We start from the raw sequence: 26836 nt of genomic DNA on the forward strand, positions 1-26836 counted from the left end.
AGGTCAGGAGTTCAAGATCAGCCTGGCCAAGATGGTGAAACCCCGTCTCTACTAAAAATACAAAAAAGTAGCCGGGCGTGGTGGTGGGTGCCTGTAATTCCAGCTACTCAGGAGGCTGAGACAGAGAACTGCTTGAACCCGGGAGGTGGAGGTTGCAGTGAGCCAAGATCGCACCACTGCACTCCAGCCTGGGCGACAGAGCAAAACTCTGTCTCAAAAAAAAAAAAAAGAATAAATAAATAAAAGACAATACTGTTATGGCAATACTACTCAAAGCAATCTACAGTTGCAATTCAATCTCTATCAAAATTCCAATAACTTTTGCAGAAATAGAAAAGCCAATCATCAAATATGAATGGAATTGCAAGTGGTTCCAAGTAGCCAAAACAATACTGAAAAAGAACAAAGTTGGAGGACTCATGCTTCCCAATTTCAAAACTTACTACAAGGCTACAGTAATCGAAACAGTGTGGTACTGAAACTACCTTTGCAAAATTATAACAGTGAGAAAACACTAACACAGCTGACTCCATCTTGCTTCTAACCTCATTAGCTAACTGTCTTTGCTCATTCCTGCACATAGGCCAAGCTAACTATGGGAGGAATTTAGTTTATATTTTAACCTTAAAGGAAGTATAATAGTCCTTTCCCAAAACTAATCCCCTCCTTGTTTAGAGACCAAAACCATCTTTGTAAAAACTAACAAAAGGACACAAGGTCCAAATTATGGTAGGGGCCTGAATTCTGCTAAGACTTAGGCATAGTTAAATAATAACAAGACACTATTTTGGTTGTCTTTTTTGTAATTATTTACTAGACAAGAGTCACTAGCCAGTGGTCATAAGACTTGTAACTTCCCCGATTACCCCAATAGATTACCTCATTATTGTAAAACCCAAGGCTGATTCTTGAGGTATTTTTCAGACCTAGTATTCTGGTGGACCAACTGACGCCACCTGGGTTACTCATAACATGAAATTGGCTCCACTGGCCCTGTAACCCCCACCCAGAAACTGACTCGGCACACAAGACCATTTTGACACTCGTGTGATTTCATTCCTGACCCAACCAATCACATGCAGATTCTTGCTGGGCATGGTGGCTCATGCCTGTAATCCCAGCACTTTGGGAGGCTGAGGTAGGTGGATCACTTGAGGTCAGAAGTTTGAGACTAGCTTGGCCAACATAGCGAAACCCCGTCTCTATTAAAAAATACAAAAATTAGGGCCGGGTGTGGTGGCTCACGCATGTAATCCCAGCACTTTGGGAGGCCAAGGCAGGTGGATCACGAGGTCAGGAGATTGAGACCATCCTGGCTCTCTACTAAAAATACAAAAAATTAGCTGGGCACAGTGGCACATGCCTGTAGTCCCAGGCGGGTGTGGTGGCGGGCCTGTAGTCCCAGCTACTTGGGAGACTGAGGCCAAGACCTGTAGACCAATTAATTGAGAGTCCAGAATTTTGACCATACATCTATGGCCAACTGATTTTCAAGATGGGTGCAAAGACCATTCAATAGAGAGAGAATAGTATCTGTAACAAATGATACTACTGGCTAGCCACATGTAAAAGAATGAAGGTGTCCTCAAACTCACTCAAAATCTATCAACAACCTAAACACAAAAGATAAAACTATGAAATTCTTATAAGAAAACAATGGTAAATCTTCACAACCTTGGATTTGGCAAGGGATTCTAACATGTGACACCAGAAACATGAGCAACAAAAGAAAAAAAAAAATCAATTGGACTGCATCCAGATTAAAAACTTTTGCACATGAAAGACCACCATCAAGAAAATTAAAAGACAACCCACAGAATGGAAGAAAAATTCACAAGTCAAGGGTCTGGTATCCAGTATATATAAAGAACTCTTACAACTCAACAACAAAAAGACAAGTAACTTTTTTAAACGAGCAACGGACTTGAATAGACATTTCTCCAAAGAAAACATACAAACGGTTGACAAGCATATGAAAAGCTACTCAACGTCATACATCATTAGGGAAATGCAAATCAAAACCACAATGAGTTATCACTACATACCCACTAGCATGGGCACAATTTTAAAAATGGAAAATAACAAGCATTGGTAAGGATATGGAAAATTTGCAATCCTTATATATTGCTGGTGGGAATATAAAATAGCAGTTTCTCAAAGAGTTAAATAAACCTTGAAAACATTATGCTAAGTGAAGAAGACACAAAAGGTCACATATTGCATAATTTTATTTATATGAAATATTCAGAATAGGCAAATCCATATAAACTGAAAGCAGACTGGTGGTTGCCAGAGGCTGGGGAGAAGGGAGCAACTGCTTAATGGTACATAGTTTCCTTTGGGGTGATAAATATGTTTTGAAACTAGATAGCAGTGGTGGTGGCACAACACATGAATGTACTAAATGCCACTGATTTGTCCACTTTAAAATGCTTAATTTCTTGTAAATTTCACCTCAATTTAAAAAAAAAACAGATATATATCAAATGGCTATTTTTTCTTCCAACTATGCACAGTAGAGGTCATTTAAATGACCATAATGGAAATTTCAATTAATTTTGCAGGGCAAGCTTCTGATTACGACACAATAAAACTAAGAATTAATAATTCAAAACAAACAACCCTAATGATTAGAAATTCTTAAGCCTTCCTATATAATTGCTGAATTAATGAAAAAAATTAAAAATATACAAGACTTGTAGTTCCCAAATGCTGATGTGCATTCAGATTACCAAGGAGTGAGGAGCTTGTTAAAAATGCAGAAGCTCAGGCCCTACACCCAGAGTGTTAAGTAGAGTTGGAATATCTGCATTTTTAATAAGCCTGCCAGCTGAGACTGATATTCACCAAAGTTTAGAACCAGTGCAAGAGAATATTTAGAAAAAATATAAAGACATTACATATCATAAGTTACAGGATTCATACAAAGCTGTACTGAAATACTTTCTAAAATAATATTTAAATAAACAGAACATAAACTAAGCAATCCAAATTTTAAAATCAAGCAGTCAAAATTTTAAAATAAAAGGTATGATTAAAAAACAAAAATAGAAATATGGATGACAGTAAAAATGATTGATTGGATAACAACACACAGAAAGGGTCAGGCACATTGACTTACGCTTATAATCCCAGCACTTTGGGAAGCCAAGGTGGGAGGATCACGAGTCCAGGAGCTCGAGACCAGCCTAGGTGGCAGTGAGACCCTGTCTCAAAAAAAAAAAAAAAAAGGAAAAGAAACATAAAAAGACAGCGGAACTTTAAAATGAGCTTGGTTCTTTATGAAAAAATTTACAAAGTCCTAAAAATTCTAATAAAATAAAGAATTATCAAATAGGTAAAAGCAGAATTAGGAAATTAATCATTTTTATTCAGGCAAGAAAAATAAGTTTGTCAATAAACTGAAAAAAATACAACTTATCTAGACAACTCTTGAGTTACTTTATCAAAAATATAAGAAGTTGTATGTCATTAAAAAATAGAAAAAAATTAATTGTAACATTAGTTATATAATCTACCACTTGGTTGAAAAAAATAAAATTTGTACAGCAGGGGGAAAGTTTTAACAAAATGTAATGGACTTGAAATTCTTTCTGTTGTTCTTTCTTCACTAATAAGAGAAATAAACAGACTATTGTCCTCGATTCAAAAGCAAATCTGAAAATAATATAAATGATTCTAAATTACTCATTTTCCAGGCTTAAAAAAAGTCAAAATATTTCCCTATGAACTTTACTATTGAGGTTAACTTTTCATTTTAACGTCGTTTTGGTAGACTGTTTAGCCTGTTACTCAACACTGAAAACCAGTAAATAACGGTGATCAGCAAAGAGGAGATAAGAATTAAGTCATTCACAATAATTAACATAGTACATATAATGAATCTTTGTTTAATAAAAGGGAGACAGCCCTTTTGTCTTTAGGGTGTTCAGTAGTTTCCTATGGCTGCTGTAACAAATCACTTGGTGGCTTAAAACAGAAAGTTATTCTCTTCCACTCCTAGAGGCCAAAAAAGTCTGAAAGCAGTATCATTAAGAACAAAAGCAAGGTCACACTCCCTCCAAAGGCTCCACGGGAGAGTCTGTTCCTTGTTTATTCCAGCTGTCGATGGCTGTGGGAATGCCTTGACTTGTGGCCCTAACACTCAAATCTCTGCCTCCTGGTCACAGTGCCTCCACCTCCTCTGTGTATATATAATCTCCCTCTGCCTCACTTTGATAAAGATACACAGGATTGCTTTTAGGGACCACTCAGATAATCCAGGATAAGTGCCCTAGACATCAACATCCTCAATTTAATTACAAAAACCATTTTCTAACATACAAGGTAACATTTCACAGGTTCCAGGATTAGGACTTGAGTATTTTAGAGAACCATTTTCAGCCTACCACAGACAGTCTCTTTAAAAACCTAACAGGCCTGGCCAGGTGTGGTGGCTCATGCCTGTAATTCCAGCTCTTTGGGAGACCAAAGTGAGCTGACTGCTTGAGCTCAGGAGTTCGAAACCAGCCTGGGAAGCATGGCAAAACCCCATCTCTATGTAAAAAACAAAACAAAAAGTAAATAAAAATTTAAAAAGAACAAAAACAAAAAAACCCTAATAGGCCAAGCTTTTTTGTCAGGAATTAGATCCTATCTTAGTTTCCAGATTCACAATGCCAAAGTCATAGGCCTTCTGACCCTAGACGTTGCAAACAAACACCACTGAAATTAACTCGGGAATTTCATCAGGTGCACAGGAAACTATCACAGGGTATATCCATTTGTTCCAAGAATACAAGAGAAGTTTTGTCTGTTTTACTGTTTGAGTTAAATTCTGCTCAAATTTTGTAGTCTCAAACTACCTATCTGCATGTATCTGACATGCAAATAAAAACAAAGCGTTCTTTCTCTTCTATATTGGTAAGAAGGGGTCTTTTTGTTGGTAAGATTTTCTTATTGCTCCAACATACTTTATAGAGTTGGGTAATAATAAACTAAGTTTTTAAATAAATTTGAGACAAACTACTTTCCAAAGGCAGCAAAATTTATTTTTATCCTCTAAATTTTTCCAGACACACAATTTCAAGACCCACTAGCCCTTGAATCTCCTCCAGAATCAAGCAGTTTCATTCCATAAAATCAAAATAAATTCCAGATGAATTAAGAGTTACATGTAAAATATGAAAACATTATAGAATTACAATAGGAAAATGAGCCAAGAATCAAGAGTCACATACAAAAAGGAACACTAAAAATAGGCAAAGAAATCAGACTAATGTAACACGATACCATGTTTCCAATTACTTTTTCATATTTGACAATGATAGTATCCAGCAAAGCGAGGGTATAGGAAAATAAGGCCTCAAACATAAATTGCTAAGAGAATCAACTGATAGAGCCCTTTTAAAAGACAAATTCAGCATGGCTGGCAAATTATAAAATGCATGTACATTTTTACCCAATATTTTCATTCTAAACTTCTATCCTACAAAAGTACTCATAAAAGTAAGAAAATATAAGATAAAAATGCTCATGGAGGCACTATTTGTATGTGAAAATTAGAAATAGTATAAATGTCCATCAACAGAGAAATGGTTAAATTATGGCATAGCCATATAACTGGAATATTATGCAACCAGTTTTTAAAAAGTGAAGCACAATCGTCTCAACATCCATGGGGGATCTGTTCCAGGGCCTCTTGAGGACATCAAAATCAACAAATGCACAAGTTCCTCATATAAAATGATATATTTGCATATAGCCTGCTCATATCCTCCAACATACTTTTCTCTAAATTACTCATAATATCTAATACAATATAACTGCTATATAAATAGTTATATTGTTTAGAGAACAATGACAAGAAAAAAGTCTGTACATGTTCAGTTGAGACAATTCTTTTTCAAATATTTTTGATCCATGGTTGGTTGAATCTACGAATGTAAAACCTGTGGATACAGAGGGCTGACTAGACATTAACATAAGCAGTCATTCAGAAAGGCAGACATGACATGTGAAATGAAGAAAGCAACTTACAAAATAATAAATGACTCTGTTTTTAATTAAAGGAGAAAACAAAAAGAAATCTCTATGTACAATAATATGTTTATATATTAATAGAAACCATGTTTTCGAAAAATCTTATGACATAGAAAAATCCTAATAATATAAAGTGAGAAAAGTAGGCTACAAAATTTTATAGGTAATAGCATAAATAAAAGTAGCACTATAAAATAAAGTTATCAACTATCTCTGAGTAATGTAATTCTGATCTGTTCTTTATATATTTTTTTATTTTCCAAAATGTATAAATATTACTTATATAGCATTCAAGTTAACTTTCTTTATTAAGAGAGAGGATCTTGCTATGTTGCCCAAACTGGTGTTGAACTATTGAGCAACTAAAGCAATCCTCCTGCCTCAGCCTCCCAAGTAGCTAGCACTATGGTCAGGAGAGATTCTAACCCTAAAAAATACCAAGAGATTGGGTATAATGATGTGAGTTCATGTACAAAGAAGACTTTTTAAAACTATCTATTTACCAAATCTTATCTATGCTGAAGAATGATCCCTCATTCAGACTGGTTACCTTGAATATGTTTATTCTCATGTTCCACTACCAAAAATATTTTTGAACTTTTATAGTTTAAAATTTCCTTTGATCAACTCAGGTAACAGAAAAAAAGGTAATTCTTAAAATTAGTATTAACTAACATAATCATCCAACCTCATCACATAGGCTAGCCCTGAAATAGATTCTGGTTCATTCTAAACAACTCTAGCTTCAAAAGACAAAGATTAGCACAAGCTCTGTCAGTTAAAACACTATGCTGCAACTTTCAACTTGTCTGGGGACAAGGAATAGACCCTGGTGTCAGAAGTTTCCCCCAGGTAAACTTAAGTATTCACTGTCATCAGCACTGTCTTTCCAGTTCACTCATGGTCTTCCTGAGCAGAAGCGGCCTACCCTCAGTCACAATTCTCAAAATCCTACCATCTCTTCAATGCTAAGCTCAAGATACACCTGTTTAGTGAAGCTGTGCCTCTTTTGAACTCCAGAAGCATCTTATCACCTATACTACTGACTTGGTCAGCATGCGTTATTTTTACACAGACATTCTTTTCATATACTCTAACTTTCCAATTATACTTTACAAGTAACTAGAAGACACAGTTTCATCTCCAGTGCAACTTGCTGGAGATAAAAACTGAGTGGCCCATCCAAGAAACACAATAGGTGTTTGTTTCCTTTTGTTGTATATAAAGACTGGGACAGCATTAATTTGAGCCTATGGTACTCCAGTGGGCCTTGAATGGCTGCCTGCAAATCATGGGTTTGTTTTATCCTACAGTAATGGAGAGTAAAGTTCTGAGTTCAAAAATGATGCGATAAAAGTTCAATTTAGAAAAAGTGGTTCACCGCAGCCAGATGAGAGGAGGGTAATAATGTCTACAGCAAGGAAGATAGTTGGCCTAACATAAAGGGTTAAGTAAAGGGCTTTAAAGTCAGAAAGCACTGACTTTGCCAATACTTCCTTGCTCTGTGACACTGGGAAAGTTATGGCTTTCCTTTCCTTACCAGTAAAACAAAGATGATAAAACCAGACCTGGGCCACACCTGGTGGCACACACCTGTAGTCTCAGCCACTCAGGAGGCTGAGGCAGAAGGACTGCTTGAGCCTAGGAGTTCAAGACAAGTGGGGGCAACATAGTGAGACTCCGTTTCAAAAAACAAACAAAACAACAACAACAAAAACACCAAGAACTAGAAACAAATTTTTAAAATCCTAGGTCTTACCCAACCATGGTGGGCATTACATGAAATAATGCACACAGCACACATGCCACAATGCCTGTCAAAGGGTAAGCACACTGCACTCTGAGACCAATTCTCTGACACCAACTAGGTGTTCTACAATTCAATTCAATTCTGATACTACCTGGAGTTACTATCAGATCCCACAAGTTAAAGAGCAAGGTTTCCAACAAGACTGCCCTCACTTCCGACGTCCCCCCCAGGCTATCCACACTAATGTCCAACTTGGCTACGAATTCAGAGATTCCCAAAACTTCCCTTCAGTTTCAACAATTCTCACAGAAATCACTGAAAGCACTATACTTAAACAATCACAGTTTCATTACAAAGGCTACAACTCAGGAACAGCCCAATGGAAGAGGTGCACAGAACATGGGCAAGGTCTAGGAAAGAGGGCAGCGGGACGCAAAGCTTCCCTGCTCTCTCCTGAAGAAATCCAGGTGTCATCCTCCTAGCAAACCAGTACGTTCACTGCTATTCCAGGGTTTTTATGTGGGGCTTGATGACCCAGGCATGAGTGATTAAATCACTAGCCAGATGACTGGGCTTTGCTATCCAGTCACTGTCCCCTCCCCAGAAACCAAGGTCTCTCTGATGTGGACAGCTCCTTTCCTGAACTATCTAAGGGCCCACCCACAGTCACCTTATCAGGATAAACTCAGGTGTGGTCAAAAGAGACTCTTGTTATGAATAACAAAAGATACATCTATAAGGAAATTCCAAGATTTTTTGAAGCTCATTGTCAGGAACCAAAGACAAAGGCCAGATATAATAGATTCTTCATCATATCACATACACAAGAAATAGAGACTATAATTTCAGAAACTGACCAGTAGACTACTGAAGTAATGCAAAGCATAAAGATCAGGAGAAAAAACATCAAAAGCATTACAAAAGCAGCAGCAATAGAAAAAGGCTGAGGGGGAGGGTGTCGAAATTATCTACAAAAGTTCAAGCCTGGACAATTAAATAGACAGAGACAGACATATCCTGGCAGGAAACCGAATATGGGATTGAGAATGAATTTAGTTTTAATCAAATTGAGACTGAGGTGACAGCCAGAGATTGCAGATGAACACTGGGCAGATGGAGATCATGAGCCTAGAGATGAGAGAGGATATGGTCAGAATCAGTTGTCAGAGTTATCCACATAGACAGAACGCCCCCCACCCCACCAGACTCCCCAAACCCTCACAAAGGAGGATACCACCAGCTAATGGTGTCACTTAAGCTGCTATGTCAAACAAAAGCAAGTTACTGCATGCAGCAGAGAGTGTAAGGGATAACGTCTAAAGATTTAGTATTTTTGACTCTAAACAAAATGGTACCTAATATTTAAAATAAAGATCCAAAAAGAATCACACAACCAAATGCCAAACAGAAATGCTGAGTTTGTTCTTTCACAGAAATGTATTACTTTATTTTCTAAAAAAGGACATTTATCTCCCTCCAACAGAAATACTTATTTTTCAATGAAAAGGTTATAGAACAAGCATAGAACATGTCAACAATACAACATAAACAGGAACAACTATGATCAATTCAAAAAGCGTTGTGTTCAGATACATGAAGCAAGACAAAAACCTCAAGCATCTAAATCATTACAAAGACTTACCCAAAGCTTTTAGAGTCCTGCTTTTTAAAGTACGTTCAGTAGCTAGAAACTGTCTCGTTAACTGACCATGGGTTCAGAAGTATCACAATTTACTTTCCCCTGGAATGCACATATCACATCATCCATTTGTTGCCAGCTTCCCAGAAGAGAGTACCCACTCTGTATTTCAGCCTGTGAACATGACAAATGGGAGAAAAAAGAGAAAGCAGAGTTTGGGAACAGTGCACTGGGGTAATCGGATGGTTCATGGAGTAAACAGGTTATGGGCCCAGGGACCTGAAACATCTGAGTACTGAATGGATTAACGCACAGGGCAACTCAGGAAGCTGGGTCATAGTGCTTGGGAAGAGAATGCCAAAAGACTGAGGTGAGAGCCCAATATGCATGCCACCTCTGTAAAGATCCAGAGAGAGAGGGCAGCTGAAATGTTAACACTGGCCAGGTCCTTGGAGCTTCCGCTTCTCCCTGAGCCAGAATTGAACAGCAAGGGCAAAATCACAGCCTAGATCCCACCCCAACTGTCAGGCCTCTGAGCCCAAGCTAAGCCATCATATCCCCTGTGACCTGCGTGTATACATCCAGATGGCCTGAAGCAACTGAAGATCCATAGAAGTGAAAATAGCCTTAACTGATGACATTCCATCATTGTGATTTGTTTCTGCCCCACCCTAACTGATCAATGTACTTTGTAATCTCCCCCACCCTTAAGAAGATTCTTTATAATTCTCCCCAAAACATTGCTCTCAACTCCACCGCCTATCCCAAAACCTGTAAGAACTAATGATAATCCACCACCCTTGGATGACTCCTTTGTCAGACTTAGCCCGCCTGCACCCAGGTGAAATAAACAGCCATGTTGCTCACACAAAGCCTGTTTGGTGGTCTCCTCACACGGACGCGTGAGACATTTGGTGCCAAAGACCCAGGTCAGCGGGACTCCTTCAGGGGACCAGTCTGCTGTCCTCATCCTCACTCCATAAAGAGATCTACCTACGACCTTGGGTCCTCAGACCAACCAGCCCAAGGAACATCTCACCAATTTTAAATCAGGTAAGTGGCCTCTTTTTACTGTCTTCTCCAATCTCTCTCAATATCCCTCAACCTCTTTCTCCTTTCAATCTTGGTGCCACCCTTCAATCTCGGTGCCACCCTTCAATCTCTCCCTTCTCTTAATTTCAATTCCTTTCATTTTCTGGTAGAGACAAAGGAAACACATTTTATCCGTGGACCCAAAACTCCAGCGCCGGTCATGGATTCGGGAAGGCAGTCGTCCCTTGGTGTTTAATCATTGCGGGGACGCCTCTCTGATTATTCACCCACGTTCCATTAGTGTCTGATCTCCGCGGGGACGCCTGCCTTGGTCATTCACCCACGTTCCCTTGGTGGCAAGTCAATTGCGGGGACGCCTGCTTTGGCTGCTCACCCATGTTGCAGCCCAGGGCTGCTCCCCACCCCCTTCTCCGTGTCTCTATCCTTCTCTTTAAACTTGCCTCCTTCACTATGGGCAACCTTCCACCCTCCATTCCTCCTTCTTCTCCCTTAGCCTGTGTTCTCAAGAACTTAAAACCTCTTCAACTCTCGCCTAACCTAAAATCTAAGTGTCTTATTTTCTTCTGCAAATACCGCTTGGCCCCAATACAAACTTGACAGTAGTTCCAAGTGGCCAGAGAATGGCACTTTCAATTTGTCTATCCTACAAGATCTAGATAATTTTTGTCGAAAAATGGGCAAATGGTCTGAAGTGCCTGACGTCCAGGCATTCTTTTACACATTGGTCCCTCCCTAGTCTCTGCTCCCAATGAGACTCATCCAAATCTTTCTTCTTTCTCTCCTGTCTGTTCCTTCAGTCTCCACCCCAAACTCTGAGTCCTTTGAATCCTTTTCTATGGACTCATCTGACCTCTCCCCGCCTCCCCAGGGTGCTCCTCACCAGGCCAAGCCAGGTCCCAATTCTTCCTCAGCCTCTGCTCCCCGACCCTATAATCCTTCTATCACCTTCCCTCCTCACACCCAGTCTGGCTTACAGTTTCGTTCCACGACTAGCCCTCCCCAACCTGTCCAACAATTTCCTCTTAAAGAGGTGACTGGAGCTAAAGGCATAGTCAAGGTTAATGCTCCTTTTTCTTTATCCGACCTTTCCCAAATCAGCCAGTGTTTAGGCTCTTTCTCATCCGACCCCACTAAATATATACAGGAATTCCAATATCTAACTCTGTCCTACGAATTAACCTGGAGTGACCTAAATGTCATCCTAACTTCTACCCTCTCCCCAGATAAACAGGAAAGAGTTTTTTCTCTAGCCCAATTTCACGCTGATAACCACCAGCTTCACGAGCCAGACCTCCAGGAACGCATTAGAGCAGTTCCCTGAGAAGATCCCCAGTGGAACTACAAGCAGATTCCCCACGTATAGCTAGGCGAGATTACATGGTTTCCTGCCTAGTTGAAGGGCTTAACAAGGCATCTTACAAAGCTGTTAATTATGACAAACTTAAAGAAACTACCCAAGGTAAAGACGAAAACCCAGCCCAGTTCATGGTTCGCTTAGCAGCAACCCTTAGATGCTTGACCACCCTAGACCCAGGGGGACCAGAAGGCCGCCCTATTCTTAATATGCATTTTATCACCCAGTGAGCTCCTGACATTAGAAAAAGCTCCAAAAATTGGAATCTGGCCCTCAAACCCCACAACAGGAATTAATCAACCTCGCCTTCAAGGTGTACAATAGTAGAGAGGAGGCAGCCAGACAGCAACGCATTTCTGAGTTACAGCTACTTGCCTCTGCAGTAAGACAACCCACAACCATGTCTCCAGCATACAAGAACTTCAGAACATCCAAGCCAAGGCTCCCAGGGGCTCCTTCAAAACATCCTCATGGATCTTGCTTCAAATGCCAAAAGCCTGGCCACTGGGCCTCAGAATGCCAGCAGCCCAGGATTCCTTCTAAGCTGTGCCCTATCTATGTGGGCCCCCACTGGAGGTCGGACTGTCTGACTCACATCAGCGCTGCTCCTAAAGCCCCTGGAGCCCAAACCCAACATTCCTTGGCCGATTCTTTCCCAGATCTCCTTGGCTTAGCAGCTGAAGACTGACGCTACCCGATCACCTCAGAAAGCCCCCTGGACCATCAGGTAACTCTTACGGTAGAGGATAAGTCAGTCCTGTTCTTAATCAATATGCAGGCTACCCACTCCACATTACCTTCTTCTCAAGGGCGTGTTTCCCTTGCCTCCATAACTGTTATGGGTATTGAAGGCCAGGCTTCTAAACCTCTTAAAACTTCCCAACTCTGGTGCCAACTTACACAATACTTTTAAGCAATCCTTTTTAGTTATCCCCACCTGCCCAGCTTCCTTATTAGGTCGAGACATTTTAACTAAATTATCTGCTTCGCTGACTATTCCTGGGCTACAGCCACACCTCATTGCCGCCTTTTCCCCCAGTTCAAAGCCTCCTTCGCATCCTCTCCTTGTATCTCCCCACCTTAATCCACAAGTATAGGATACCTCTACTCCCTCCTTGGCAACAAATGATGCACCACTTACCATCTCATTAAAACCTAATCACCCTTACCCCACTCAACGCCAGTATCCCGTCCGCACGCTTTAAAACGATTAAAGTCTGTTATCACTCACCTGTTACAGCATGGCCTTTTAAAACCTATAAACTCTCTTACGATTCCCCCATTTTACCTGTCCAAAAACCGGACAAGTCTTACAGGTTAGTTCAGGATCTGTGCCTTATCAACAAAATTGTTTGGCCTATCCACCCCGTGGTGCCAAACCCATATACTCTCCTATCCTCAATACCTCCTTCCACAACCCATTATTCTGTTCTGAATTTCAAACATGCTTTCTTTACTATTCCTTTGCACCCTTCATCCCAGCCTCTTTTCGCTTTCACTCGGACTGACCCTGACACCCATCAGGCTCAGCAAATTACCTGGGCTGTACTGCCGCAAGGCTTCACAGAAAGCCCCCATTACTTCAGTCAAGCCCAAATTTCTTCCTCATCTGTTACCTATCTCGGCATAATTCGCATGAAAACACACGGGCTCTCCCTGCTGATCGTGTCTGGCTAATCTCCCAAACCCCAATCCCTTCTACAAACAACAACTCCTTTCCTTCCTAGGCGTGGTTAGGTACTTCCGCCTTTGGATACCTAGTTTTACCATCCTGACTAAACCATTACATAAACTCACAAAAGCAAACCTAGCTGACCCCACAGACCCTAAATCCTTTCACCACTCCTTTCCGTTCCTTAAAAACAGCCCTAGAAGCTGCCCCAACACTAGCTCTCCCTAACTCATCCCAACCCTTTTTCATTACACACAGCCAAAGTGCAGGGCTGTGTGGTCGGAATTCTTACACAAGAGCTGGGACTGCGCCCTGTAGCATTTTTATCCAAACAACTTGACCTTACTGTTTTAGCCTAGCCATCATGCCTCCGTGCAGCCATCCTACTACTTTTAGAGGCCCTCAAAATCACAAATTATGCTCAACTCACCCTCTACGGTTCTCATAACTTCCAAAATCTCTTTTCTTCCTCACACCTGACACATATACTTTCTGCCCTCCCCAGCTCTTTCAGGTACACTCACTCTTTGTTGAGTCTCCCACAATTACTATTGTTCCTGGCCCAGACTTCAATCCGGCCTCCCACATTATTCCTGATACCACACCTGACCCCCATGACTGTATCTCCCTGATACACCTGCCATTCACCCCATTTCCCCATATTTCCTTCTTTCCTGTTCCTCACCCTGATCACACTTGGTTAATTGATGGCAGTTGCACCAGGCCTAATCGCCACACATCAGCAAAGGCAGGCTACATTGAGGCTACTGCTCTGGCCCCATCCACTACCTCTCAGCAAGCCAAACTCATTGCCTTAATTCGGGCCCTTACTCTTGTAAAGGGACTACGCATCAATATTTATACTGACCCCATATCCTGCACCACCATGCTGTTTCATGAGCTGAAAGGTTTCCTCACTACACAAGGGTCCTCCATCATTAATGCCTCTTTAATAAAAATTCTTCTCAAGGCTGCTTTACTTCCAAAAGAAGCTGGAGTCATTCACTGCAAGGGCCATCAAAAGGCATCAGATCCCTTTGCTCAGGACAATGCTTATGCTGATAAGGTAGCTAAATTGCAGCTTGTGTTCCAACTTCTGTCCTTCATAGCAGTTTTTCTCCTTCTCATCTGGTCACTCCCACCTACTCCCCCACTGAAACTTCCACCTATCAATCTCTTCCCACACAAGGCAAATGGTTCTTGGACCAAGGAAAATATCTTCTTCCAGCCTCAAAGGCCCATTCTATTCTGTCATCATTTCATAGCCTCTTCCGTGTAGGTTACAAGCTGCTAGCCCGCCTCTTAGAACCTCTCATTTCCTTTCCATCGTGGAAATCTATCCTCAAGGAAATCACTTCTCAGTTGTTCCATCTGCTATTCTACTACTCCTCAGGGATTGTTCAGGCCCCCTCCCTTCCTTACACATCAAGCTCGGGGATTTGCCCCTGCCCAGGACTGGCAAACTGACTTTACTCACATGCCTCGAGTCAGGAAACTAAAATACCTCTTGGTCTAGGTAGACACTTTCACAGGATGGGTAGAGGCCTTTCCCATAGGGTCTGAGAAGGCCACCGCGGTCATTTATTCCCTTCTATCAGACATAATTCCTTGGTTTGGCCTTCCTACCTCTATACAGTCCAATAACGGACTGGCCTTTACTAGCCAAATCACCCAAGCAGTTTCTCAGGCTCTTGGTATTCAGTGGTGCCTGGTTTTACCTCAAACTGCCACCCTTAAGTCTCACTTTAAGTAGACAGAAGATCTTCAGTGACAAAGTACACTCCAATACTTTCACCCTGATGAAGTCCTATTCTTTACTTTTATACTTACTCTTATTCTCGTTCCCGTTCTTATGCCACCCTCTACCTCTCCCCAGCTATCTCCACCACACTATCAATCTCAGTCACTCTCTCCTAGCCGTTTCTAATCCTTATTTAACAAATACTTGCTGGCTTTGCATTTCTCTTTCCTCCAAAATCGCAGAGGCCTTGACTTACTCACTACTAAAAAAAAAAAAAAAAAAGGTGGGGGGGGGACTTTGTATATTGTTAAATAAGAGTGTTGCTTTTACCTAAATAAATCTGGCCTGGTATATGACAACATAAAACTAGCTCCTTCAGTGTCTTACTAGCCAATTCATGCATCTCAATTTCTACCCTAAGTTTTCCTCCATAAAAAAGTAATCCCTGTCCAACTTTCGCTTCCAGCAAGATCAAATAGATGTAGTTTTTCCTACTGCTCTAGCTAAGTACAACTAAAAATCCTAGCCACTATATGTAAAACAAATACGGGAAGACTCTGGACTCTGAAGCTACAGATAAGGCAAACCAGATAGGCACCTTGGGACCCATGGAAAACATGGTGGTGAGTTCCCTGGGTTTTCTTTTCGCCTCAACATATACCACAGACAACGAGCTTAAAAACAAAAACAAACAAAAAACAAAACACAAACCCCTGCTCTCCTAAGCCAAAGAACTGAACAACAACATGCCCTCCAGCCAATACCACAGAAAAAAACTGGCCCACCCCCACCCACAAAAGCAAAAGCCATGTGGGGAGCCTAAGTTTCCACCCTTATGAGGCAGTAATGTTGTTCAGGTGTGTCTACCCCTTATCCCTACAGGGGAGATACTGGAGAATTCTAGACTTCCTTCCCTGCCAGGTGGTAATAAAACCACCTTCCCCTGCCAGGGAGTATCTGTGGAGACCACCTGGAGAGCCTGGGTTTCTCCTCCCACCTGGCAGTAATGAGACATCCCTCCTGATCCCTACTGGCGTGGTATCTATCAGAGGAGGCCTAGAGTCAGTTTCACCGCAGCCCAGGGGTAAGAAGGCCATCCCCTCCCAGTGGTATTAGTAGAGTCCTAAAGAGGGGCTCACACTCCTACAACTGCCCAGCAGTAATGAGGACGCCCACTTTGTGTGTCAATGGATCAGTTCCTCAAAAGCACAAACTACCACAACTCACCCAAAATTAAATGGATTATCTGAATAGCCCTAATAACTGTTAAAGAAACTGAATGAAGCCTTCGAAAAAGAAATCTGGCCCAGATCATTTCATTAAAGAATTCTACCAACGTTTATAAGATCAATTCTACACAATATCTTCCAGAAAACAGAAGCATAGGGAGCACTTCCAATTTTTTTTTTTTTTTTTTTTTTAGACAGGGTCTCACTCTGTCACCCAGGCTGGAGTTCAGTGGCATGATCACGGCTCACTGTAGGCTCAAGTGATCCTCCTGCTGCAGCCTCCCAAGTAGCTAGGACTATAGGTGCATGCCACCACATCTGGCTACCTTTTTAATTTTTGTTTATAGAGTCAGGGCCTCCCTATGTTGCCCAGGCTGGTTTCAACTTCTGGGCTCAAGCAATCCTCCCAGAGGATGGTTTCGGGCTCCCAGATTACAGGCGTGAGCCACCACACTCAACCTAAAAGGGAGATCTAACTGCAGACAGAAGTGGAGAAGGCCATAATGTGACCATAGAAGGAGAGATTAATAATATAACCATAAACCAAGGAATGCCATCAGCCACCAGAAGCTAGAAGAGGCAAGGAGCAGATTCTCCCCCAGATCTTCCAGAAGTGGCATGACCCTCTGACACTGTGATCTTGGCTGACTGATACTGATTTCAGAATTCTGGCCTCCAGAACGTTGAGAAATAAATGCCTGACGTTTTAAGCCACCGTGTTTGCAGTAATTTGTTATGGCAGCCACAGGAAACTGGTATAAATACCTCCCCATCTCCAAATAAATATGTATGCAAAAGGCATACATATTTGACTAGCCTTAAGTACAAATGCAAAAGAGAAAATCAGATACAATTTCAGAGTTCCTCATTCAAAATAATATAACACTCCTAATTTTTTTATAAAGTATAGATAAAAAGAGAAATAAATACAGCTTTGGAAATTATATCCACTGGATCCAATTATATCCAATGTATACTCAGTTCCCTGAAGATTAGCCTACTCAATAGACAAGAACTGTTTATCAAGTAGCCTAGCAAAATTGAAGACTCAATCTTTATTAACTCTGACTTCTAGTATATTTCTTCTCTGAAGGAAAGAGAAGCTAAATTGTATAGGTTTCATTACTACCATAAAGAAATTCAACAAAATAAGGTCACTCTGGCACTCCTTGGAGTCCTCTAGATTATTTCCATCCTGCTTCTCCACCGCCTTCCCATTCTTAGTGAACAAAGCAAACATAATTCTTGCTTTAATTTAATCAATTGGTCTTAATGAACCACCACGTTAAAAATATAAACAACCTAGGGCCAGGTGCAGTGGCTCACGCCTGTAATCCCAGCCCTTTGGAAGGCCGAAGAGGGAGAATCAGTTGAGCTCAGGAGTTCGGGACCAGCCCAAGCAACACAGAGAGACTTCATCCCTAAAAAAAAAAAAAAAAAATAGAAAAATTGGCCAGGTGCGGTGGCACATGCCTGTAGTCCCAGCTACTCTGGGAAGCTGAGCTGGGAGGATCACTTGAGTCCATGCATTCAAGGTTACAGTGAGCTGTGATCAGGCTACTGTAATCCAGTCTGGGCAACAGAGTAAGACTCCGTCTCTACAAAAATAAAAAATGAAAAAACCTAACTTTAAATCTGCAGTCACTCTCATTAAGAAGTATGTTAACCCAGTAAACTCTTCAGGTTGAGCACTACATCATAAAATTTCATTATGTGTATGATTATAACACAAACAATAAACCTGGTAATATATTTTACTGAATTTCGAAATGATACAATGGAACATGCAAGACTATCAAAACAATCATTATAACACATGAAAGGGGAAAAGGCAAAAAGGATGTCTCATTTAAATCTCCCACATTATAGACAGACTCACCCTAAGTAGCTACAGTAAGTTACATTCAGCATGGATATTCAGAAACTTTGGACATAACTTGTAATACAAGGCACACTCACTGAAATAATCCCTTACACTTAAAGCCACACAAGTACAGTATATTTTAAATTTACAGTACATTAAAATAGGCATTATAGCATAGCAATTAAGAGCACAGACTCTGAAACGAGACTGCATAGGTTCAAATCCATGCCCCGTACCTTCTTGGGGCTTCTGTTTCCTCATAAGCAAAATGAAGATAATAACAGTACTTGTATTTACTTCACAGTGGAAGCTGAGAGGGTTAAAGGAGTTAAAAACTTAAAGCATTTAGAACAGAACTCAGTATACACCTGGCACTCACACATTATTAAAAGAGAGGGTCGCTATTACTACCTATGGTCTTCATAACAGTTTCATGGCTACCATGTTTACTTTTCATCATAGAAAACCTAGAGGTGATGAAATCTCAGTGACCTCTGTACTGAAGGCATTGATTTGTGTTTATCTCCTTCTCTACACAGTAAAGCTCAAAGACATAAATCGTGTCTTATTTAAAACTCTGTCCCCATTACCAAGTCCATGGTGTGTGTCCAAAAATGATCAAGTTTAGTCAAGAAATATTTTGGTGTTTAAGCTACCCCAACTTTCAATCATTTTCCTCCCTAACTCTACACAGGTAAATTTTTATTTAAAGGCTACACAAAAAGAAAAAAATAATTCTAAGACAGTATTTATATTATGAAAGCAGAAATGGTCAGAGCCACAGCCAAGGCTGCCTTTCCCAAGATACCTAAACATTCCAGTGGGGCAAGAGTCCCTGTTAAGAGTTAAAAACAATCCCCTCAGTCCATGCCCCCAGTCACATGGAGCTGGAAGAGCTGGAAAAACTGCCACCACCACTCATTCCTCTTTCTTCATCATTTATTCTTATCTTCATCTAGCATTTCCCTTCTTTGTGACACCACCACTAGATACCAGCTCACCACATGCTATCCCTCTCCTCCACGAGTTCCCCCAAGGGAATTAACTATATACACTTACATAAAACAGATGTGATCTCCTATTTGAGATTAAAAACTAAGGGTACCATAACTCTTTCCTTTATCTTTGTCCCTAGAACAGTAATCCACTTTCTCTGAGGAAGTGAACAACTGAAGTCTTCAGGAATCTCAGCTGTGAAAGGCTGCAGACGGTTCTGTAACCACCTGTGAAAGGCGGTTAATCCTCTACTGTCAGCTTTCACTGATGGCAACCCCTCATGTGTCTCTTCCATTTGCCTCCTGAGTTTTTACAGTAGGATCCCTATGGCCCTACTGCCACAAGGAGAGGACAAGGTAAAGGTGTGAATAAACCTCATAAGACTTTCTTGGGACATTACCTCACAGCCATAGGGAACACACTGAAGGTTTTTCTTAGCTCACTGCATTAAAAACCTTGCAGCCAAAGGAATTACAGCAGTCCTCATTATCCAATAGCAATTAGTGTCTCATGGGGAGAGGACCACACAGCCATTTCTCTTTAACAAGGACCATATTTTGTAATGAAGAAAAAGAGATCTGCTTAGAATTTTCCCAAAAAATAAAACAAAAAAATCTATTATGTTCATAAAATATCATGTATTATATTGATCAAAATTTAGATTACACTTTGCAATTATGCATTAATTCTTAGGACAAAAAACTAATGAATAGATGGAGTGCTTGGGGCACAATTTTGTGACCAAATTGTAAAACAGCATGATGTGACAGCCTTAATTTCACATTTGCCTTTTGCAAAACAATTATATAAAAGTCATTTTAGCCAAAAAAAAAATTATGCTTTTCTTCATTTGTCTCCTGGAGCCTCTCACACCCCTTTTAAATTCTTTTAAAGTACCTCTTTCATAATTATCCCTGCTGTTTTTTCTCATTTAAAGTGTTCTTGCATTGCCATACTCTCACTAGAGCCTCTTTTTTATTATTAAAGTATGTACATAAAGAGCACAAATCTTCATATTTTTACACATTCTGAATTTTTACATATACATATACCCATGTAACCACCACACATCTCAATGTATAAAATGTTGCAAGAAGGTTCCCTCATGCCCTTTCTCAGTCATTACCACCACCACCACCAACCCAGAGTAATCACTATTCTGACTTCTGTCACCAGAGAAGTACTGTACTTATTTCTGAACTTCATTTAAATGGAATCATGCAGTGTACAATCTTCTGTCTGACTTATGTCTGTAAGATACATCCATGTTGATACATATATCCATAATTCATTGTCTTTTATTGGTTTTGCAGTGTTTCATCTTATAACTGTATCACAATTTACTCATCCATTCTACTGCTGATGTACAATTGGTGCTGCAGTGTTTCATCTTATAAATATATCACAATTTACTCATCCATTCTACTGCTGATGTACAACTGAGTTATATCCAATTTTTGATTATGAATAAAGGCATTATAAACATTCTTTAACATGTTTTTTTAGTAGGCACAAGCATTAGTTTCTCTTGAGTATACCTAGGAACGAATGTAAGCATTTGATCATGGGTAGGAGTAGACAAAGCCACAGTCTTCCAAAGTGACTGTACCATTTGACACCCCCACCAACAATATGTAAGAGATCCAGCTGGTCTACACTCTTGCCAACACTGGAACTGTCCATCTTTTTAATTTTAGTTATTCTGGAAGGTGTATAGCAGTATCTCATTATTGTTTTAATTTATATTTCCCACTGACAAATAATGCTAAGTACCTTTTTATATGCATACTGGCCATTCTGAGACCCTCTAATAGAAAGTGCCTGTTCAAGACGCCTACACATTTTTAAAATGATTTTTCTCATTAATTTTTTTATGCTACACATACACACACACACAGAGCATGAGTCCTTGGTCAGATATATAAATTGCAAATTTCTTCTTCCAGTCCATATTTTGCTCTTCATTTTCTTAGTGGTGTCTTTAGATGAAGAGTAGTTCCCAAGTTTAATGAACTCTGAAGACAAATTTATCAATCATTTTCATGATCAGTGCTTTCTGAGTCCTTTTTAAGAATCTCTGCCTATTCTAGGCACTAGTTCTTTATTTGCACTTATGGTTTCAGCAGTTCTCCCCCTAGCTTTGACTTCATGAAATCCTGCCTCTTTTGCAAGAGTTGCACCCCCTACCTTGTAGTCGATTTGCACTGCATTCATGTTATGTTGTTAGGTGCTGGACAACTTTAGTGTTACACAAGTTCAAGTGGAGATCAGCTTTAAAACTAGAGAAATCATCAGTGATTACTTCCATATTACAATGATTTCTGTACAAATATATTCAAAACCTAATGTAAAAAGGAAAAAAAATTCTAATACCCATTATCCTAGCATTTTTCCCCCAAACATACCTTAAGATGATTCTTTCTACATCTTTTAAACAAATAACTTCCTGCTCTATCCTTTTTCCTAAATTAGTTAAGAAGACCTCCAATTTCCAACCATATAGTTCCAAAGAAATAAACCTTACTCTTACGGCAAGCACGTATTCCCTTCCACAACCCTGTTATCTTCACATCCAATCACTCTCACAACATGCTTTCAAAATGTGTGTGGAATGTGAACTCTGCTCTGCCACAGCCAATGCCTGGTTCCTTCCCTCACCATCTCTTGTCTGGACTATGCAAACTGTCCTTAACTGGTCTCCTCTTTACAGTCTGTCTTTCACCCTGTCACCAAAGTCACCTTTCAAAAACATAAAGTTGAGGTTATGCATCTAACGAGCTCCTTCTACAGTTCCCACTGTCTGCAGGATAAAGTCACTCTCTTAGCTAAGAGTTCACAACCTGGCTCTAACCTTTCCTGGCTTCCCTCCCAGCAACACCTACAATACTCTGGTCTGACCCCTGGACACCATGAGCTCTCACTTGTCCTGGCTTTGCTCTGCTTCTCCCTATGCCTTTATCCTCCAGTTAGCTCCCTTCCTCTTCTGGCCAGACCCACCCCAGAAGAAGTAACTGTTCCCTTTTATGTGCTCTCACAGCTCTCTGCACCCACAACTATATTTGAGTTCTTATCACACTTTATTAGTTAATCATTTATTTATTTGTCTCAACTGTCTACAAACTTCTGGACCTGGGACTTCTCCCTGAATTCCTCAAGGGTAGGGTCAGGAGTTAATGTTTACATCCTAAAGACTTGGTGGGGCTATTCCATAAAGGTTCAATGAAAGAATAAATGTCCTAGCCACTTTTACTCATCCTATTTTTTCAATAAATAAAGACTGGAAAAATTAGCACAAGTATATCAAAACAACAAGCTTAACTAAAATCAGTTTTCTTTTAAAAGTCCCCCAGCAAATTATTCTTTTAAAAAAATGTAATAAAAACAAAAATCTCAATTACTGATTTGTGCTTCCTGATAGAAATTAGTCATAACTGGCCAGGCACGGTGGCTCACATCTGTAATCCCAACACTTTGGGAGGCCAAGGCAGGCGGATCACCTGAGGTCGGGAGTTCAAGACCAGCCTGACCAACATGGAAAAACCCCGTCTCTACTAACAATACAAAATTAGCCAGGCGTAGTGGCACATGTCTGCAATCCCAGCTACTCGAGAGGCTGAGGTAGGAGGATCACTTGAACCCGGGAGGCAGAGGTTATGGTGAGCTGAGATGGTGCCATTGCACTCTAGCCTGGGCAACAAGAGCAAAACTCCCTCTTAAAAAAAAAAAAAAAAGAAATCAATCATACCTCTGTTTCAAAACAAATTTTTAACTAATGGGCAACAAAAGTAAGATGAATATACCACTTAACCAAGGTAAATGTAATTGTTACCACACAACTGGATGCCAATGGAATAAAACATGATTGTTTACACAACTAAAAGATCACAAACAAAACTACTGGCTTGAAATATGTGTTCATTCTAGGACATCGCTGGAGCCTTTGAAAAAATATATATATACATAAAAAATGAAAAATTTGTGCATATATTAATGTTTCCCCTTAATACGTAACACATCTGTATGTCGCAGGAAGATAGTATGCATAGTGGTAGTAAGACAGTAAGAACACAGGCTGGAAACACAATGCTAATTGTGTGACATGGACAAATTACTTAAACGTCAACGTGCTTCAGTTTCCTCATCTGCAAAATAAAGATAATAAATGTATCCACCTCGCAGTGATGCTAGACGACTGAGTTGGCACATGTAAGTCCCCGATTCAGAGCCTGGCATAGTACATGAATGCAGAGGAATAAATTTCAAATATTTTCACTGTGTTTTTTAACTTTTTTTAAGCCCTTTTACACACACTGTCTTTTCTTTTCCTCCCAACAGTTTGAGATTGTTTGAACACGAAATACTAACTTTAGAGATAAGACACCAATAGTAAAGTTGTATGATTACCCTTTTTTTTTTTTTTTTTTGAGACGGAGTCTCCATCTGTCGCCCAGGCTGGAGTACAGAGGCACGGTCTCGGCTCACTGCGAGCTCTGCCTCCCGGGTTCATGCCATTCTCCTGCCTCAGCCTCCCGAGTAGCTGGGACTACAGGCACCCACCACCACGCCCAGTTAATTTTTTTTTTTTTTTTTTTTTTTTTGTATTTTTAGTAGAGACAGGGTTTCACCGTGTTAGCCAGGATGGTCTCGATCTCCTGACCTCCTGATCCACCCACCTCGGCCTCCCAAAGTGCTGGGATTACAGGCGTGAGCCACCGGCCCGGCCACCCTAAGACATTTTTAAGTGGCAGAGTTTGGACTAGAATCCACACATAATCTTAACCCCAGGCCAAACTGACCAAATCTCCACGGATCCAGTTTGGAAGGAAGAATCTTTTGGGTTTTCCCCATTGCTTCCTCCTCGTTGTTAGCAACAGACAGCCTAAAGACCTCATGGGGGCAAATGCAGAGGACCACGTGTTCAAACTAAAAAGTAGAAGAAGCCTAGCTTTCACAGAAACTGACACATAGTTGGCCCTCCAGAGATGGCAGCTATTGACTGAAACTTACAAGCACTATTACATTTTTCTCAGTTACAGAACAAAGTACTACTCCACAAAATCAAGTCTACTACCAAAAACAAAAGTCACTTAATACTATGCTTATCTGTCATATCAAGCATATCTAAGTCCAATGTGCAAAAGAATCCTAAACAAAAAAGTGGTAAGATTTATTTTTACTAATCTCAAAAAACATGTTTCACAAAAAGGGCTTTCATCATCAGTTTTTTGAAAACTAACCCAAGTAGTTATATTTCACGACATGATGTTTCTTTGAACAAAAAAGTTAACGATATGATTAAATATTTCACCTTGGTAATGCCTTCAACACATTTGTTCAATACTTTTCTTGGGCTTAAAGTGACTCTCAATCCCTAATCTCATCTACTGCCAGGTACACAAGAAACACAGTTAATGAACTTTAAAGGCAGATGCAATGTTTCCAGGGAAGTCATCTGAACCAGAGAAGTACAAGCAAGCAAATCATCTCCACCACCACGTCTAAGTGCCTTATCTTTCAACTTCTTTTCTTCAAATGGGCAATTAGAAGCTAAAATACACCTTAAAAATCAGGTTTGGCATCCGCCCTGGCTAGGGCCTACCTTTCTTTACGCGGCACTGCCACTCTGGCACCTACAGGCAGGCCTTTGGCACCTACAGGCAGGCCTTTGGCGCCTGCAGGACTCACAGGGAAGGCAGCCCCAGCCCCTGCTCTCCACAGCTCTCGTCGAAGCCCTGCACGTGGTGGCCACTTGAGACGTTTTAGTGGATGGGATTCGACAGTGGCTGAGCTCAGGTTGCGTTCCGGGAGGGCGCAGCTCCCAGACCCGCTGTGGTTGCAGGAGGAAGGTTTTGACGCTCCTAGCGTAAACAGCGACGGGACACTCTTCGCCCCGCTGCTACCTAGCCCTCGCTGCTCGCGCGGCCCCTCCGCACCCGACGCCTCCGCCAGCCTCCAGGATTCATTTCCCTGCGCCTCCTCCCACCTGAGCCAGCGACGCCACCGCCACCTGCACCGGACCCCAACTCCCAAGCCAGGGGCCGTTACCCGAGGTCGCGGCCCGGGGGAGGCCCACGTCTCAGGAGGAAAAGCCCGGGCTACAGCTCCCGCTCCTGCACCTCTAAGATCCCCCGGCCGCCGCCATTTTCCTTGCGCCGTAACCCCACCTGACAGTTCCAGCCGCCCACCTGTGACAAGCAGGGCACGCCACGCGACGCCGAGTGGGGTGCGTGGGCAAGCTGGGACTCCGTAAGGGTCACAACCTCCGAGCGGAACCCGCCGTTAATTCATCCAGAAGCGCGGAGGCGTCCGGCCGTCGCCCTAGTAATGCGTCCCGGAAGGCTACGTCCTGATTGGCTGCAAGAGCCGTGTCGCAACGGCGTCCCCGGCTGCGTGGGAAGCCCGGGTCCGCGGCGCCCCGCGCCTGCTCCACAGCCCGGGATACCCCCGGGTGCCTTTCTTTGAGAGCTCCTTTAAAGAGGCCGCGCTTATTTCCTCGTCTGTCCTCCTGGAGAGGAGGGACCCACGGAACGGTGGGGTGTAAGGATAAGAAAATAACGAAATAGGAAATTAGCGGAGGTCATTTGTCCGAGGAAACCTAATGTTTCATTCAACCCCTAGAGCTGCAAAATGGAAAACAGAAATCTGGGAGTTTAATTTACAAGCCTAAATTGGGTGCGCGAAGACACAGGACAAATCAGTAATAGAAACAGCTCTAGAACCCAGGTTCCCTCATCAGGAGCACAAAGTTTTTCCAGCACGCTCAGTGTTTCCCCAGTCCTAGAAAATGTTTCCTCCCAGTTCCCATAGCAACTTCATCACACTGCTCCAAAGGTCTCCTTCACCTACCATGGTGTGTCTGTCCCCTAACCTACTAGATTGCAAGCCCCTGAACGGTGGGGACTGTGATTAAACCCCTTTTCATTTCCCTTAAGCAATGCCCTCCTCAACTTGGCCTTCAACAAATACAATAAGAATCTTATAAATAATAAACATAGCTACACATCACACACAGCCAGTCATCAGTAGTTCATGTGTGTCTATACGTTTCATCCGTTTATTCAACAAGGCACAGAGGAGTGAATATTTTTAAAATTACAAAGTTCCTGACCTCACAAAATTTATGGTATAATAATAATGACCGTCTACATTTTGGCTGCATAGCTTCAACATAGCTAAATTATATCCCGAAATTCCCTGTAAATCAAAGATTCCTGTGCTATTTTCCTAAATCAGCTTCATAATTTCTCTAAGTTTGTTCCAGAACATTTTAGTATTTAAGATGTGCTAAAATTGCATCAGAAAGTGAAGAATGACTACAGAGAGAAACACCAGAACAAAAGTCAATTCTACCAATTATGCCTATGACCTTAGGCCTCCTTTTTACCTTTAAAATAAGATTACTGGAATAAAAGATCTCTAAATTCGTTTTTGTTGTTGTTAAGAGTTGGCCTGGCTATGCTCCAGAACTTTCAAGGGCTGTGCTGTGGTTCTTTGGGGGCTTGCCAGAGGCTCTTCAT

The 26836-nt window shown here is 41.2% G+C and overlaps 1 protein-coding gene across 29 annotated transcripts in view; it reads right to left on the reverse strand.

Annotated features, from left to right (window-relative positions):
* The window catches only part of LCLAT1 (lysocardiolipin acyltransferase 1), a 216060-nt gene extending 190408 nt beyond the window's left edge, over nucleotides 1–25652 (reverse strand). For 7 of the 29 annotated variants that reach the window (XM_074012058.1, XM_045369564.2, XM_074012055.1 and 4 more), the window contains exon 1: nucleotides 25505–25652. The gene's annotated coding sequence lies outside the window, so the exon portion shown is untranslated. Of the gene's footprint in view, nucleotides 1–3121; nucleotides 3207–9413; nucleotides 9585–24918; nucleotides 25246–25364 lie in introns of those variants that run through there. The other 22 variants (XM_065527227.1, XM_005576199.4, XM_074012060.1 and 19 more) reach the window with 10 other exon arrangements.
* Nucleotides 25653–26836: the final 1184 nt, after the last annotated feature.

This window comes from Macaca fascicularis, chromosome 13 (assembly GCF_037993035.2).
Source record: "Macaca fascicularis isolate 582-1 chromosome 13, T2T-MFA8v1.1".
NCBI lineage: Eukaryota > Metazoa > Chordata > Mammalia > Primates > Cercopithecidae > Macaca > Macaca fascicularis.